Source organism: Balaenoptera physalus (assembly GCF_965194825.1).
Source record: "Balaenoptera physalus genome assembly, chromosome: 17".
NCBI lineage: Eukaryota > Metazoa > Chordata > Mammalia > Artiodactyla > Balaenopteridae > Balaenoptera > Balaenoptera physalus.
Genome location: NC_138895.1, coordinates 69,228,085 through 69,246,536, shown reverse-complemented (window position 1 = coordinate 69,246,536; position 18,452 = coordinate 69,228,085). Strand labels below are relative to the sequence as shown.

Here is an 18,452-nt window from a genome sequence, read left to right as displayed (position 1 = left end):
CCAAGTTCTCAGCCTTACAAGCATAGATTTTTCAAGCTGAAAATATGATTGAATGCATTCCCCACAATTTACAGGTGGAGCTGAGAGTCACAAAAGAGGGCTGGTTAAAACCCATCCTCAGGAGACATACGGCCTGCGTTCACATCCCGGCTCTGCCGATCATGAGCTGTGTGACTTTGGTCAAGTTATTCAACATCTCTGTGTTTCTGTGACTAGGATTACTGGGGTTAATAAGAGTACTTACTCCCACGATTGGTTTGGGGAACTAAATGAGTTAATATGCATAAAGCACTTGGAATGTCTCTAACACCTGGTAAGACTCAGGGAATAAGAGGTACTATTACTATTTAAGGGCACAGGTTATCTCAGTGGCAGAGCTGAGAGTGCATCTTTGCATGGTCCCACACTGAAATATTTGATTCTTATCAACACACCATGTTTACTAAAGGCGGATGGACTGACCTGTTTTTGGAATAAAGGACACATTCACGCAGCCTGCATGCCCCATTTCCAGAACATTCCGGGCCACTGAAGTCTGACAGTAACTGAATAGAGCAATAGTGCCTCATGGACACCCTTCTTACCCCCTCATGTTGTACCATCAGGGGAGGCAGCAAAAAGAGCTCTCACAATTTAAAGAATTAAACAGGAAGGAGACCCAGATCAATTTGGAGCAATCAGCTTAGACGTGCTGGGCTCGGCTATCGTCGTCCTGGTACATTCATGTCGTGCGTTTCCGTTTCCAAAGGTCTGTCACCACAGTCTCTCATTTCTGTCTCATGACAGATGGTGATTCGGAAAGTGGGTTCTGGCAGGAGACTAGCTGGCTCAGATCGTGCTCTGCCATTCCCTCGCTGGGTAGCCCAGGACATTTATTTACTGTCTCTGTGCCCCGGACAAAATGAGGGTGTGACAACACTGATGTCATTGGTTGTTGGGAGAGCAGGAGGATGCCTGCAAAGCCAGAGCCCGGCCCGTAATCATTCCCTCGTCCAGAAAGTGCTTCTCATGTGCGTAACATGTGCTTGGGGCTGAGGACCCAGCAGCCATGACAACACAGTTCCTCCCTTCACAGACTCGAGTGTGATGGGGGAAAGCGCGCAATGCCACAAGCAAATAAACATCCGGCGCCACGTAGCGAGCTGTGCTTTGAAAAAGACAGGTTGAGAGGATGGAGATTTGTGGGGATGCCGGCTGAGCTATGACCCTGCGGTGGGCAGGGAAGGCCTCCGTGACAGCGTGTCTTTTAAGCACAGACTGAATGAAATGAGGCAGAAAACCACAAAGGTAGCTGGGAAAACAGTGTTCTAGGCTGAGAAAGTAGCAAGCGCAAATGCAAGTGTGTGTGTGTGTGTGTGGGTGTGGGTGTGGGTGCGTCTTGTTCAAGGCTGGTGGCAGAGAGGAAGGGGATCACGTGGGCCTGGGGGTTACCATAAGGACTTTGGCTTTTGCTCTGAGTGAGACGGGGGAACCATTGGAGGGTTTGGAGCAGGCGAGTGACAATCTGACCTGTGTTTTCAAGAAGCAGCTGTGAGGAGAGGAGACAGTTAGGGGTGTGTGCATGAAGTGAGGGAGGGGCGGCAGCTAAGGGACGAGCTGAGAGGACAACCAACGGTGACTGCAGTGACCCACGTGAGAGACGATGGGGCTTCAACTGGGGGACGGGGGTGGAGGTGGCAGGAAGCAGCACCACGGTGCTGAATATAAGACCCCAGACGTGCCATTCACAGCCACCAAAATGGGAAGGGCGTCCCCTGGAGGGGTGCAACGTGGTGGTACTGAAAGATGGTGGTCACACTAGGGATATATTTTGAAGGCAGAATAGACAGGACTTACAGATGGAATGAGGTGTGAGAGAAAAAGAGGAAACCAGGATTATTTAAAGGATGGAGTAAACAGAGGTAACTATTTACTGAGAAGTTGAAGAATGAGAGTCAAGAGTTAATTTTAGACGTGTTCAGTTTGGGAAGTCTCTTCACAGATGTTAGGGATGATGGTGATGATGGTGATGGTGATGGTGATGATGGTGATGGCGGTGATGGGGGTGGTGATGGTGGTGGTGGTGATGTTGATGGCGGTGATGGTGGTAGCGATGGTGATGGTGGTGATGATGATGGTGATTGTGAAATGATGGCTTGGTGAGGATTATGACAAAAGCAAACACTGAGTGTTTGCTGTGTGCTAGGCACGGCTCGAAGGACTTTAGACGTATAAACTTGTGTAATCTCCATTATCATCCTCATTTAATAAACCAGTGTAGTGGGTTGAATTGTGCCCCTCCCCCCCAAATGATATGTCTATGTCCTAGTCGCCAGAATCTGCGAATGTGACCTTATTTGAAAAGAGTCTTCGTAGGTGTAACTAAGTAAAGGATCTCAAGATGAGATCACCCTGGCTTATCCAAATGGGCCCTGAATTCAATGGCAAGTAGCCTAATTAGAAACACCTGGAGAAGAAACCCACAGACAGAAGAGAAGGTGATGTGAAGGCAGAGGTGGAGATGGGAGTGATGCAGCCACAAGGAATACCAACAACTTCTAGAAGCTGGAAGAAGCAAGGAAGGATTTTCTCCTAGCCTTTAGAGAGCGCAGGGTCCTGCTAACTCTTGATTTTGGACTTCTGGCCTCCAGCACTGTGAGAGATCAAATTTCTGTTGTTTTAAGTCATCAAGTTTGTGGTCCTCTGTTATAGCAATCACAGGAAACCAACATAACAAGGAAACCCAGGCACAGAGATGTAAAGTAACTTGCTCAAAGTCACACAGCAAGCAAGTAGCACAGCTGGCAATGTTTGCCTCCAGAGCGGCTCACTCGGTAGGTGGGTATTGTTCACCCTGTGTCTCCAAGGAGGAAATGGAGATCAGAGCCTCAAGGCCACGCCAAGGAATGCAGCTGGTGAATGGCAGTACCAGGCTCCCTTGAGTCTCTAGCAGGGAGGCCGGATGCCTTTCCCACTCTCGATCCCCACCTCTCCACTTTGGAAAACCCAGACAGGCCCTTGTCCAGACCCTCTAATGCCCCTTGGCAGCCACCGCATGCATCCAGGGCTCTGCTGGGAATCCCATCCAGTCTGGTGATTCCAGTTTACAGCTGCCGGGTCCGTGTACAAGTGGCCCCAGAGACACCCTGGCGGGCTGGCGGCCTCAGTCAACAGATTTCAGTGGCACCAGGACCCACAGCAGTCACTCAGGAGTGGCATATGATCTGGATTTCACAACCGCCTCCTCTGTCTGTGACACTGACACTGAAAACCTCTTGGCTTCCTCCCCACCAGGGACACGAGGACTGAAAAGGGAGGGGTGCCGGGGCAGGGTACACCGGCCGCCCCTGAACCTCTGCCAGCAGCTAAAATCAGTCTCTGAAGAAACAGAGATTGTCCATTTCCTCTCCCGCCGATGCCCGGGAAAATATTTTACCGGACAAAACCCAAATATTGGGAATCCAGGGAAAACACCCTCCTTCCTTCCTCGCCACCTCCTGCCTTGTCAAAGCTTCATCATTTTAAGAGAGATGGACGGTGGGACCTGCAACAAACAGGGCCTGTGAAGAGGGCCCAGGCCTCTTCCCACACAGAACCGCGTCCTTAGAGCACCTAATGAGGGGAGGGCAGTTAGTTTCGGGGTTGGGGTGGGAATCGGGGGCAGGGGCAGTGTTCTACTTATGAAGAATACAATCATTATGTTCAGGTCAGCGGAGGGAGCCAGCGGGCTGAAACAAATTTGGGGGCTGGGGGGAAAGGGAGGCAAGAGGCAAAGGGATGAGCGCTATGGCTGCTTCAAAAACAGGGCCATCTCCCCCGGGCCGGCTGGCCTCTGGGGGCCCAGGGGGCTCAGCAGGCCCCCGCTCTCTCCCCTAAGGCACACACGTGCACAAGCACAACAACACACATTGTTCTTCCGATCAAACACACGCTCACTCGTTTATTCCTCTCTGAGGACAAATTTTAAACACAGTCACAGAACTGACCCCGCCCAAAGCGAACCACTGTCCCAACGAGGTCCCCATGGCAGCGCCTGCACATTCATCTCCACGACGCCCAAGACATGTGTGGAAGCCCTCCTCTGGAGCTGTCTTCAGAGTCAGGTTACAAGGCAACGCGTAAAACTGGGCACATTATTGTTTAACTGCCCCTGATTCAGACCACCCTTCCCCGGCAACTGTATTTCTAAGGGGCGTCACTGTCCTGGTTCCACAGATGGGAGCCGTGGAGCCACCCTCAAAGGGCAGAGATTTGCCAACACCAAGGAGAACAGTGTGGTGTTGGGGGACGTTCTCGAATGTTTTTGGGGGTCTCGGAGGTTCCGAGCCAGGGCGCCACCTTGGGAATAAGGCGTAAACTTCCCAGAGGGATGACCTGGGTGAACGCACCACCCCTTTGCATAGGTGGGTCCTGGGCATGATTATTTTTATTGTTTTCTAAAAGTCAGTTGTGTAATGTCATGGCACCCGCTCTGGGCATGGCCCTGGCCAGGCACAGGGGAGCTGGAGAGTCACAAGGTACAAGGCAAGGCCTCTGTCTCCCTCTACCCAATGGGGGAGCCAAGACTCACACCTGCGGAGTCACCTGGGATGGTAGAGGTGGGGATCCGGGATGGCTTCGATGCAGAACTCCACTGGAGAAGGGTGCCATGAGGGCGGGGGTCAGGGAAGGAGGAGGGGGAGGCGGGCTCTGAACCCCGCTTCAAAGAATGGGGCCCACGGGAAGATGAGCGGCAGGGGGCACCGGGGCAGGAGGCAGGGAGGAGGGGACAGGCTCCGAGCGGTCCGGGATGGTGTGTTCAACCCACCTCACGGGGGATGGAGACTTGCAAGGGAGAGAAGGGGGAGATGGGGGAGGAGAATTTCAAAGGGATCCAGGCCCGGCAGCAGCCTTCCCGCCTAACGAATATCACTTCAGATCCCTTCTGAGCGTGGCATCCAGAAATACAGCACATCCTACACAGCTCGGAGTTGATTCCGCTGCTGAGCGTGTACGACGCAGTTTCATTGTGCCTCAGTTTCTCTATCTAGAAACTAACCATACAAACAACAACAGCTACTGTTCACCGGCCAGCCCCGTTCCAAGGACCTCAACTCTTTTAACCTAGCCATGCCATAGTTACCTCACTTTTACACGCTCTTGGCTACTGTAGTCCTCTGGCTCTCAGAGCTTAACATGCTGCTTATCTCACCTCAGAGATTGCCTGGAGGCTAAAATCAAATAGTGCATATAAAAGAGGTCTTTTAATTAAATGACACTCCACCAAAGCTCATTATTGTTGTCGATGTTATTAGCATTTTACTAGGCTTCATCTACCTCAGGGTAAAGGTTATTTAAGGCCTGAGTACAACATTAAAAAAAAAAAAGCATCACTTTCAAACATTAGCAGAGGAAAGATCCCGTGGAGACTGGCAAAAGAAAAAGTTACCCAAAGCCTGAAACACGAGAAGGCAGGACATCGGGGGGGTTTTTGTTTGTTTCTTGTATGGGGCCCAACGTTCTCAGAAGGGGTCATTAATGGCTTTCTGGTTCCTTGGCGGCAGAAGGAACACAGCACCTTGCCATCGGCGGCATTTTTCACAGACCGGCTGCCCGGGGGTGGACCTGAGTGCACGCAGCTCACATAAAGCATTTATTCAATGCCCAGGAGCGAGTGAATCCGACCTGCTCTCTGCCATCAGGAGGCCCAATGTTTGGAATAAGATACCCTCCTTCCAAAAACAAATGCAAGTAGAGCCCCTGATTCGCCCCTCCCCCCCACCTCTGAACCCTGTTCCTCCGCAGACGTCCCCACCATCATCCGCCCATCAACCCACTGGGAAGCTGGAAGCCATCCTTGGTTCCCCCTCTTCATCAACATCCACAGCCAAGCCACCCTAAGGCCATCTTGTGACCTCCACTCTCTGACCCACCTTCTCTTTATCTCCGTGAGCGCTGTATCATTTCTTGCCTGAACTTCCAAAGCCACCTCCCAAGTGGCCTCCTTGGTTCCACTTTTGCTCTCTCCCCTCTCTACCAAGAGATCTTCTAAAAATGTAGATAAGATTGCAGTACTTTCCTGCTTAAGCCCACTGAACTCAGGACAATCCAAATTTCTTTACCAAATCCTACAAGGCCCAGTGTGATGCGACTCCTGACTGTCTCTCCCACTCAGCATCAGCCTGAAATCGTCTTCTCTCCCCCAAGGAATGGGCAGAATCAAACCTACCTTCCAGGACGGTTGTGAGGCCACTAGGGGTGGGGAATACCTAAAACTGTAAGCCAGAAAATGCAGTACAGGGTAACCTCTATTCCATTATAATTGGGCTTTTGTGTTTTGACTCTTGTTTTCGTGGTTTCCAGTTCATTGATATCTTTTATTGTTTGCAATTTTATATCCTTTTCAGATATAAGGATGTTTATATGCACAAGGTAGTACTGAAAACTACCATGCCAGCATCTTGGTATTCCAAAGATAACAGCCCAGCTATGGTGTGCTTAAAACCTGGACAATATTTGTTCTTCCCGGGGCAGAAAAATCGAAGTTTTAACTATGCAGTCAGATTGCCAGAGGCCTAGAGAGAGATCTCATTTAAATGATGAACCAGTTCATTCTCTCACGAAAATGATGCAAGAATGTGATCTTCAACATCTCTCCAACATTTGCAGTAGCAGCAGATAACGTTTATTAAGCCCCTACTTTGTACCAGTCCCTGTATTAAGCACTTTTAATGCTCTACCTTTGTTAATGTTTACAACAACTTTAAGAGGTGTTATAATTGTCCAGACGAGGAAGGTGAAGCTCAGAGAGGTTAAGTAACTTACCCAAGGGCACACCGCTAATGAGAAATGTCCAATCCTCTGTCTATTTTAATAGCCCATGCTCTTTTGTTCTACCCTATGTGTGTTGTGGGCAGGAGAACCAGGAATGTGTCTATCTGTGAAAGGGGAATAGGGATAATTGGGAGACGGGGGTTTAGGCAAGTACGAGGCCACCAAGCCCTATGGTTGCAAGGGATTTTGGGCAGTAGATTCTCCTTAACTTCAAGCTTCGCTCCTCTGAGTCTTACGTTCTATCTTGCAAAGTTAGATGATGCCCAACAGGTTTCCCCATAATCAGTGAAAAAGAGTATAAGTCTCTCCTGTAAAGGTTAGTCACTGCCTTTTTGTTATTTACACCGAGAAATGTGTGTGTGCATGCATGTGTCTGTGTGTGAGACAGACAGAGAGACAGAGAAGGTGCTCTGGCCAGAGAGACTCCCAGAGAAGTTTTCCTGTCACTTCACTCACTGTTTGCAAAACAATCACCCAGAAGGAAATAGCAACAAGACCACCAGGGCAATACCCTCCTTCTACTGTCAGTTCTCTAGTGTCCCAAAACTCGCTGTGCAACTTCATGCAAGTTACCTCCTCTCTCTGGGCCTCGGGTTTCTCATTGGTAAAGTAAAACATCTAGATTCCTAGAATTTCATCCAGCTCTCAGACTGGAGTGATGCTCTCAGATCCATGATCTCTTTTGCTATCACCACCTCCCTGAGGAGACGGGGAAGTCAGACTGGCCATGGGAGGCTGGGGGAAGGTGGCATGGTTGAGTGGCAGACCCTGGACCAGAGCTATTGACTTTCGACGGCAATTCCAATGTCAGTAGTCTCCACCAAGCTGCCTTCAAGGGTGCGGACAGAGCTTGTGCAGGACCTATGCACGTCTGTCCTCTTAAAACAGAAAGGATAGCACTCTGAAACCACTGTATGGAGGACTCTGGCCACGCCAATGGATCAGTGTTTGAGGGCAGTTCCTTCGTTTATTTCCTCCTCCCTTCCTCCCTCCCTCCCTCCCTTCCTCTCTCCCTCCGTCCCTCCGTCCCTCCCTCCCTTCCTTCCTTTTCTTTGCAGAGGGAAGAGAACAGGTAGAAGCAGGAGATGCTGCCCAAAAGGTATGGATGGCTTGAAAAACTTGAGATCCCTGCCAGACATAAAAATAACTGAAAACAAAACAAAACAACACACACACACACACACACACACACACACACACACACACACACACACACACACACACAAGCATGATCTGTGTTGTATGTGTGTGTGTGTGTGTCTGTGTTGGCGAATGGTAAGATTAAAGAGCTAAGTGTGGAAAAAGCCCTCATGGCCACTTGTATTTCCTAGTTACTCTGTGTTTTATACGTTTGCACAAATCAATGAGCTTCCTATTAAACAACAGGCCAATTTTCACATGTTAGAGGGAAAGAAGCTCCCCCACTAAGACGCACCAGCTGGGAGAGTTGAAGTCATGACTCAACCTTCTCCATTTCTATCTGTTCCCTGGGATCCGGCACCAACAGTTCTATTCCAGGGCGCTTACAGGCAAACAGAACGTTGGCCAGGCCAGAACCCACGCAGAACCCCAGCAGGCTGGGATCCAGCAGCAGACCACCGTTTTCACCCCGGGAGCTCAGCCTGCTAGAGCTGCAACGGTCCCCGCTTACACGAGGGGTCCTTTAAAGTGGGTGAAACAAGGAGACGAGCAGCAAGCAGGCTGTCCCGCGGGTGTGAGCCAAGGGTCACCACCAGCAGGGTACAATTTGTGGGGAACTAATGAAAGCCTCCTCCAACCAAAAATCCCACCCCCAACCTGGGTGGTGACCCCTCTCTGAACCTGGCTGGAAATTCTCCTGACACTCCAGGCAGAGACAGCAAAGACAGGCCTCGTGGGGTAAAGAAAGTAGCCCAAGCTTTCCTCTAGGAAGTCCTGGTGGTATTTGTAGCAAGTGCAATCTTAGACGATCACTTAATCTCATCCTTGGTTTTTGAATCAGCAAACCCTATATAATAATGAGAGACATGGATCGTAGACATCTAGCACAGGGCCTGGCAGGTAGCGCGTATCATACTAAATAAATGGTAGCTGTTATTATAATATCTCAATAATTTCGAAGGTCTCTGTTAAAAGTTCACGTGCTGACAGGACTGCTGCAGCTCACATACTCGTCGCCCACGAGTAAAGACGCCTTTGCTGGCTGGCTCGGGAAATGAGCTAGGGCAGTGGTTCTCCAAGTGTGGTTCCCTGCATCACCTGGGAGTTTGTTTGAAGTGCACATTTGTGGACCCCCCCTCTGAACTACTGAATCAGAAATTCTGGGTATGGGGCCCAGTCATTTCACGCCCCGCCCCGTGACTCTGATGGCTGCCAAAGTTGGAGAACTATTGAGCTCAGCAATAACTGCCAAGTCTGGCTGATGAGCAGAATTTCCTGGGAGTGTTTAGAGGAGAAATGCAGGTTCCTGGGCCCATCTCCCAGGGACTCAGAGTCATCAGGTTCTAGGATGTTGCCTGGGAGTCAGCATTTTAACAGGCTCCTCAGGTGGTTCCACTGAGCTAGAGGTTGGGTTTGTTGGGGAGAGGGGAGCACAGAGGCTCGAAGAGACCCAGGGATGGGGGTTCCTGGGAAGGGACTGGGAGTGCAGGCCTGGCAGAGCTGGGGGCGCTGAGATGTAAGAAAGCACTGAAGACCAAAGTTTTCAATCATAGTTCTATAGATTTATGAGATGGAATCTCCTACCATCTTCTCATTTTCCAGCCAGGGAAACTGAGCCCCAAAGAGAAGTGACTATTCTAAGTCCATGCAGCTCATGCTTGGAAGAGCTGGGACTTGAGCCAGGGGTCTCCCTTCCAGAGCCAGTGCCCTTTCCACCGAGCCCCACAAGCTCATGCTCACGTGTTCCCTCCCTCTCAGCATCTCTCTCTGCGCTGAGCACCGAATCCACGCGCATTCCCTCAGTGTTGACCATGAGGGTGAGATCTAGGGAGGAGTTGGAGTCAGACCTCAGACCTGAGTGCAAATCTAGGCTCAGTCACTGAGTAGCTGAGCCATCAAGTCACCCTCTCAAGGCCTCAGTTGCCATATCTGTAAAATGGGGATAAAATCTGATGTCACAAAGCTGCTGAGCAGGTCAGCAGCTGACGACTCAGGCGAAGGTGCTTTCCAAGCTGCCCATCACCCGCCCCCCCCCAAGCACAGGGGCTAGAGAAGAAGGAGCAGGGCTCACTATGACCTCTTGCCTAGAAGCACTTACCATCTAGCTGGGGCAGAAGAAACACACTCAAAGCAACTGGAGAACAAGGAAGCGCTCAGCTCCACGCCAAGTGCAAGGTCACACCTCAGTGCCTTTGCTCGGGCGCCACTCTGCCTGGAACACCGGCCCCCAAAACCCTGTGGGTACAAGAATCCCCGGTCATTCGGCTCAGAGTCTGGGCCTGACTTTCCCCACCCGTGAAGGCAGGAAGTAAAGCTCGTTCAGCTTTGTGGCCCCAGAATGTCTACATCTCAAAAATGTGCTCAGGAAGTGGTTGATTCAGGTAGGGGGGCTTCTGGTCAGAGGGGCCTTAGAGACCTGGAAGGGCCTTTTCACGGGGGCACATGCCTCAGAGAATTCCTGTAACGCCCCAATGGGGCAAGCATAGTGGGGACAAGGGCTTCAAACTAGCCAGAAGCCACCAGCCGACTCCTGGCCCTCCTACAGGCCCCCAGCGTGTCTATCATCCACCCCAGGGACCGAGGCTCTCAGGTGGGGTTGGCGGTTCCTTCACAGTCAGGAGGGGAGAAAAGTGAAACAGGAAGCATCAGCTCCACCCAAAGCGGCACCGACATCTACTGAATAAGGGAAGACCCTAAGCAAGTGGCAGGCGCGCAGGAAACAGCGATCCAAACTAGGGTTCCCGAGGATCTGGTCATTTGTTTCTCCTGTTTCTCCCTCTTCTGGTCTGGAGGATCCAAGGAGGTGTCCAGAGGGAACAGGGCACTGCAGAGTGAAGAGCTCTAGAGACGGGAAATTTCTCCCACTGCCCCTCGGAGCAGTGTGACCTTGATCATACCACGTCAGTTCTCAGGGCCTTTAAAATGGGTACCAGGTGAACAAGGAACTGGCGGATTGTTTTCCCCTGGAGGATAAAGCAAATAACACAGCCAGCAGAGTGAATGCCCCTGGTCCAGCCAAGCAAAATAGGTTCAGAGCTGGCTCTGGGTCCTGGCTGTGGTCTTTCCATGGAAAACTGATAATAACAACGATGGTGCTGAAGGTGACAACTCATCTTTACTGAGTGTGTACTGGGCACCAGGAACCGGGCAAGCACTTTTCATTCATTACGCTCTTCAGTCCTCGCAATGACCCTTATGGCAGATACTATCGTTATTCCCATTTTACAGTTGGGAAAACTGATACTCAGAGAAGTTACACCCGGGATCGTGGTCTGGTTGGTGGGGGAGGCAGGATTTGAACCCAGGCTGTCGGATTCCAGAGCCCACCTACTTTCCTACTGGAATCTTCTGAACCTGCGAGTCAGTATTCCACAGCTGGGAAATATGGGAGGATCTAGAAAGGCAATTACAACAATCATTTTCTAGACCCAGGACTGAGTCTGGAAAGAAAGATCACATTTGGAGCAAAAATTCAAAGTCTGCTGAATTATTCGCAGTACAGGAAACACAACTCAGGGTCTTGGTTTAAACAGGCAGATTGGGTGCCCTGGAGGCAGGCCAGGTCTTCGAGGTAGACACCCTGGATTCTCGGCCACCGCCCCCATGCACCAGCCTGCTTAGCTGGGGTCAGGCAGCTGCTCTCCAGTCCATTTTCTCATCCATCAGGCGTGCCAGGACATTCCTGCCTTCACCGCCTCGCAGGTGGGCCCAGATTAGCTGAGTCCCACCAATGTCCACCTTCTCTCACCCCCAATTTTAAAAGATTTTGTCTCTCATACAGTAATTAGTTTCTCCATTAACAAAATAGCGAAGCATTTGTGTTAGTGCTGAAGTTTATGATCAAAACAAAGTAACCGTTGTCACCCACTTCCAGCCCAGAGTGAAAACAAAACAACCCCCCAAACCCCCTACCACACCACAATATTTTTAGGCAGCCAGTGTCACTGTATCCTGGGTACTGTACAACTTCCACTGGTTTCTGGAATACTGACTCCCATTATGTGGACTTTTAGGAAAACACTGGCCTACACAATTTCTGAGGTCTCCTCCAACACCAAGTTCAACAAGTCTACAAAATCGATGCTGTCTCTTCATGTGCTTGGTTAATTGCGAAGGTGTAGTCACGGTTCTTCTTTTGTTTGCTCAGTCCTAGAAATGCAAAACCAGGGAGGACCCTTACAGTCTAAAGGAGGTCATCTAAGGATACCTGTCGCGCAGGCCTCTGCCACTTCACACAGAGGGTGGAAAACACAGGGAACTCCTTGGGCCCGAGAGGCTGTAGCAGCTAAAAATATAAACAAGTTCAAGAAGTGTGTAGATGGGCTCACGGAGGAGGGAACGATGGGTGAGGGGGATTAGGAACGTCGGGTCTCGTCCTTATACCCCTGCAGCTTTCTGTTTCCTGTTAGCAATACAGTATCTGGCGGGCAGAACACCGAGGGTTCCACTGACAGCATAGCTGATGTTCTCATGCGAGGAGATTAAAAAAGGAAGGAAGACAAACAAAGAAAAAAAGAAACAAGTGTATACGATAGTTTCCTGCTTTGACATCTAACTTCTACGATCAGAAAAAAAAAGTCCATTGTAGGAAATTTAGAAATAAAAGAGGAAACATAATCTCTGATTCCACGTCTAAGGATTAACTGCGTTAACATTTTGCTATGTTTCCATCTGTGTGCCTGTTTTTTATTTATTTTTATTTTATTTTATTTTTTTTGGTGGTTACTCCTTTTTATTTCAGAACAGTCTTTTGTTTTATGCATTTTTCTTTTTCTTTTTTTTAAATAAAACTCTATGTACAACGTGTATCCTGCATTTTTCATTTAACATTGAAAAGAATCACATTACTTAATAGACATGCTGTTGACTTAAGGATTTCTACTATTTATTTACTTAACAATGAATTTATTTAATCGTTGAATTATTTTATCATTCACCTCTTGTTGGACATTGTTTTTCTTTTCCTAATTTTCTACCGTATAAATAATGCTGGGATACACATGCCTGCTGACTTCTCTTTGGAGAAATAACAATAAATCTCAAAATCTTGGAGTGCACCATTTAATAAGTTTCTCTTACATAGACAAAGGGCCGGTGAGGGAAAGGTTGGCGAGGACTTCCCCAGGGAGCCCTGCGTCTTGCTACAATACCATTTTAAAGGCTCAGCGCTTCTGGTACTCACTCCCCTATCCTGCCCTTTCCCCTCCTTCTCCACAGCTATTTATTCATGCTGAAGACTCTTGCCTCAGTCCCTGCAAAACAGAGCACTTAGAGAGCTAAAGAGACTCGCAGCCACAATAAGGACCTACTGGATAGCACAGGGAACTCTACTCAATACTCTGTAATGGCCTATATGGGAAAAGAACCTAAAAAAGAGTGGGTATAGGTATATGAAGAACAGATTCACTTTGCTGTACACCTGAAACTAACACAACATTGTAAATCAATTATACCCCAATGAAAATTTAAAAATAAAATAAAATAAAAATAAAATTATATATATTAAAAAAAAGACACTCGCAGCCACTGAGCTGCAGCCCCCCAGGACGTGGCCCTTATTAGAAATGCAAATCCTCAGCTGACAAACCCCAAACACCCAGCTCACCAGCCCCCCTCACCGCCTGCCCGGTCGGGTGGCCTCTGTCTTCCATTTTACCTGAATGAGCTGAAAGGGAGTTGGCTGGGCTGTGGATGAGTCATCTGAGAAGGAAAGGGTCTGCCTGAAATGGAATCGTCTCCTCGGGGTTTCAATTTTACCCAATAAGAGGAAGTCAGTTCCTTTCTTCCCAGCCTTAACTCTACTAAAAGCCATTAAGCACTGCCAGGGACAGGAGACATTTATCTGTTGGTGAGTGTGAAGGCTGCGTTCTGTACCTCCAGCTGGGATGGAAATTAAGCTGTTTACTTGGTGGCCACCTCAAGGGACCGAAAGGAAGCTCTAACGTGATGGTATTTCTGAAATGCATTTTTAAAATCTTAAAATTCTCAGCCTCCATTCCTGCCTGTAAAATCACCAGGAATTTGCAAAATTCATTTAGCTGAATTACACCCTGACCAGCACTGACCACCAAATGCAAATGGAGTGACCAGCAGGTGACCTCACCGAACCGGTTCTTGTTTTGGAAAGGGTGGTGGGCATCTGAAGGCTGTTGCGGTTGCAGTCAGGCTAGCTTATACGATAACCAAGATCAAAGAGAGGTTTGGTACTGGTTTCCCAGGTGCGCTTCCTCTGCGTGTTCAGTCATATTCAAAACTTCACATGATAGAGTCCCTTTATGTAGGGCAGGCCGCCCCCCCAATATGTCTCAGTGACATATTGATTACTTTGAATTAAAGTTACTTGAGAAACAGCCGGTGGCAAGAAATGACATTTAAAAAACCCATTCTGGGGCTTCGCTGGTGGTGCAGTGGTTGAGAATCTGCCTGCCAATGCAGGGGACACGGGTTAGAGCCCTGGTCTGGGAAGATCCCACATGCCGCGGAGCAACTGGGCCCGTGAGCCACAACTACTGAGCCTGCGTGTCTGGAGCCTGTGCTCTGCAACGGGAGAGGCCGCGACAGTGAGAGGCCCGCGCACTGCGATGAAGAGTGGCCCGCGCTTGCCACAGCTGGAGAAAGCCCTGGCACAGAAACGAAGACCCAACACAGCCAAAAATAAATTTAAAAAAAAAAAAAAAAAAGTCCTTCTACTACACATACCCTTTATATATTCCTCGTTTTACCTAATGTCCCATGCAAGTATCTACCCTTATTATTACACAGTTCTCATAACCAACATTAAAATAGTTGTGCAATATTCTAGTCAATCACTGGTGCAGAGTTAAGTAAATGTTTTCTAACTTTTTGCTGAAATGCAGTATTTCAATGACTGTTTAAAAAAAGATCAATACCCTCAATTTGTGGGATCAATGAATTAGTATCTGCCATCTCCTGGATACTGTGTGTAAAATAGAAGCCAGCCCACAAGACCCTGGTAGACCCCAAACCCACTGTACTTTATGTTCCCAATGAGAACAACCTGGAACTAGTCATCTGGGAGCCCATTCACATATACGATCCATCATCCTCAGGAAGGGGTGGGAAAAATATCAGATGAAATAGACCATGCAGCCCTTCAGGGCAGCCCCGCCCCGCCCCCACCCCATCCCATAATCCACCTCGGCCCACGTGCACTGGGGCTGCCTCCGTGCATCCGCTCCCATCCACACCCCGCACAGTCATCTCACGACAGCACGGGCGGCTCTCCGTCAAACAGGTGTGTTGTGGGAGGGCGTCTCCTGAGGTTCCGCGATCAGACACTGGGGCAACACATCAGTCATGGCTTTCTCTGTCTTCCCAGGTTTTGGTTTCTCTTTCGATCAGACCTCTCATTCTTTCTCCACGCAACGACCCAGGCTGAGCTGGTTTGAGGACACACTCTCTCTTACGGCAGTCGCTCCTGAGGGATGTGTGTAGGAGGAGGACACACACACACACACACTCATGCACGCACACACACTCTACAGGAATTTTTGCTTCATTCCTCCTGAGCCCAGGTCTGTGTTTCTGCCCTGAGGTCAGAGCTGCCCTCCCCACAGACATCAGAGTCCACTTCACAGAGGTCCCTTTGTTCCGCGCACACTGCACCTCACTCTGTGCTCTTGACCAGAACCTTCTAGCTGCCCCCCCCCCAAGTGCTCTCTTCTGTTCCAGCTCTTTTCTCCCTCATCTTGTCTCTGTTCTTAATACTTTCCAGGGGCCTGTTGGCCCGATCCCACCATTTCCTGATCACTTGCTTATGGATTCTCTCCTGTTTTTCCCCTAAAGATTCTGATTCTGAAGTCTGATCTGGGTCACCCTGGGCCTCAGTTTTCTCATCGGTAAAACAGGGTTATGTTAGTACTGACCTGCTTCCCAGAGGTGTGTGAGGATTAAAGGAGATAATACAGGTACAGCACCGGGCACAGTGCTCGGCTCCAAGAAAGCACACAAATGTTAGCAATTATTACCTTTATCATTATCATCATTAATTATAATAATGAATAACAACCCTCAGTTTTTCTAAAAACCCGGAGGTTCTCCCATAGTTTGTCATTCCTAAATTCCTCCACCTCAGACTTCCTAATCTCCCCCTAGGAATCCTACTCAACCTCACACCCTGATCTTCTGATTAGTTTTCTTTTCTCTGGACTTGAAAAAAATAACAAATCTGGATTAAGAGTCAGGAGATCTGAATTCCACTGTCATGAAAGAGTGAAAAGGGCTTGTGACCCTGGGCAAGTAATAGTCTTTCTGGGTTCCATCTCTTTCACCTGAAAAATGAGGAGATTGGACCAGAATAACATTTTCCCAAGCATGTTCTGGAAGCTTCCATCACACTCGTGCTCCCCCCGCCCTGAGCCCCCCTGGCCACAGCAGTGCCATAAGTGACCAACCTAGCACCCAGCTCCACCTCACTTAGCTCATCGTCAGAGTTGGGATACTGTCTACACTGCCTGGTGCCTCAGTAGATGGTTACAGGGCTGATCCAGCCCCTTTCATAAAAAAGAGGTTTTAAATTGGCGTAAATCTCAGCTCTGTAAGGGAGGAAAATGAACTGCCAGCTCTGCTGAAAAACTAGGACAAGGTTCTCTTTAGCAAGTCTCCAGGTACTGTTCAGGCAATCACTGGGTATCACGAGCCTTAAAATATGCCCCTGCCTGGTACAATGTCTCCTGATTAAACTGGCTGCCAGGCCTGGGGTATTTCAGGCAGGAATGGTGTATTTTAAAACCACACAATTACTAGTAGTTTGGAAGAACCTTTTGAAACACCATGCCAATCATTTAATTCATTTTCCAAGTCCTTTTTAAATGCAAAATATGCTAATACGTTGTTGGAGTGTCCAGCAGAGAAACCTGCTAGAGACTGGGGCCTCTCTTGCTTGGAGGTTAAGCGGAGGGCTGGTGGGAATGGGGCGCAGCGAGAAGAATGGCCCATTTTCCCGCCGATGCCACTGGGCTCAAGTGTTTCTTTGTGTTCCCTTCAGCTGCAAAAAGGTGCAATCACCCTCACAGGCACAGATTTGGGGCATAATGGGCTTCTTTTCTGCCCAAAGCCCAAGTCCTGCCCCTGGTAAGTAAGACATGTCCTTGAGTTGTCTGCTAGCTCCTCCCGGTGAACAGGGGACAATGAAGGAGGGAATAAAGAAAGGGTGAGACAGAAATTTATGGCTTGAAGGAATAAATTAATTTAGGCCCGGAGGGGCTGCTGCAGCCTTTGAAAAAATGATATAAACCAGCAAGACTCCATTTCTCTAACCTATACAAGGGAGGAGGATAAATTACAGACCAGGGGTCTCTCTTACAGGTTTCAGGTGGATCAGCCTCTTTACCAAATATTACACCCATTTTGCCAAAATCCATGGGCTTCTTTGTACCTACTTCATAACTGATTCCATAATATCATTCAAAGTTGCTGTTGCTGCTTATTTAGTAAGTACACGTTACTGGTCCTACTCTGTATACCCAGCGCTGTGCTGGTCTTGGGCGGACGGGGGCAGCACACAGGAGTACAACACGGGGATCTAGCCCTTTATAGCTATCTTTAATTGAGCCTCCGCTATCTTGCAGGGCCAATAAATGCCTGGACCGCAGAGGGAAAGACACACATCCAGGCCCGAAGGAAGCGAGGCAGGCGTGGCAGCAACCCCACCTATCCGAGTGGGAAAGCCGGAATGCAATCTACCGAGGCTCTGGCCCAGGCCTTGCAAACAGGTGGCTGGGACTGGATTTGGCCCTTAGATATGTTTTCTTTGACTTTATACACTGCTTTAAACATTTTGGGAATATCTCATAAAAATCAAGATTTCCAACTTTTCTTAAAAAAATTAATAAGGGGCTCCCTGGCCTCACTGACTCTATATCCCTGCATGGGAACAGTCAGTGGGAGTTGAGTGGCAAGTGTCCCCTTTAGACTGGGCAGGGATGCTCTAATTTGCCAAAGTCACCGCCACTCCTGTGACTTACCTCCCTCATTCTCTTCACCTGCCTGACCTCTGTATGCATTTGGGTGTGCAAGCCTGACTCAGGACAGGCCCCTTACTTGCAAATGAGCAATCTGAGGCCCAGAGAGGTTAAGACAGAGAGAAGTACAGGTCTCTGCTGGACACCTGGGTCTGTGCTGTTTTTACTATGTCATACTCTGTGTCACCAAGGGCAACCTAGGGGTACACGGTGCATTAAATAAACGAGGACCGTCATAACTACTCGATGGACAGAGGAGCAAATGAATGAATGGATGGACCAGCCCAAGCCACAGATGCAGGCGTGCAGGGGCCATGGTGGGTAGGGGGCTGGAGGAGGCTTTATGAAGTGGATAGAATAAGAACAGGCCTGAAAGAGCTCAGGAAAGGAGTGAAGAGTTCCCAGCTGACTTGAGGACCTGGAACCCCATTTATTTAGTTTAGTTTTTATGACTTTTAAAATGTGTTTTTATTGTAAAATAGGACATAGAAATAGAAGAGCATTCCCACCAACAGTGCAAGAGGATTCCCTTTTCTC

General features: G+C 48.9%; 1 protein-coding gene across 4 annotated transcripts in view; it reads right to left on the bottom strand.

The window, feature by feature from the left end:
• Positions 1-18,452, bottom strand: part of ZHX2 (zinc fingers and homeoboxes 2) — a 186,133-nt gene that overhangs the window by 113,311 nt on the left and 54,370 nt on the right. Inside the window, exon 2 of one of the 4 annotated variants that reach the window (XM_082433177.1) lies at positions 10,031-10,167. The exons of the other annotated variants lie outside the window; for them this stretch is intronic. The gene's annotated coding sequence lies outside the window, so the exon portion shown is untranslated. The remainder of the gene's footprint in view (positions 1-10,030; positions 10,168-18,452) is intronic. 4 annotated transcript variants of the gene reach the window in all.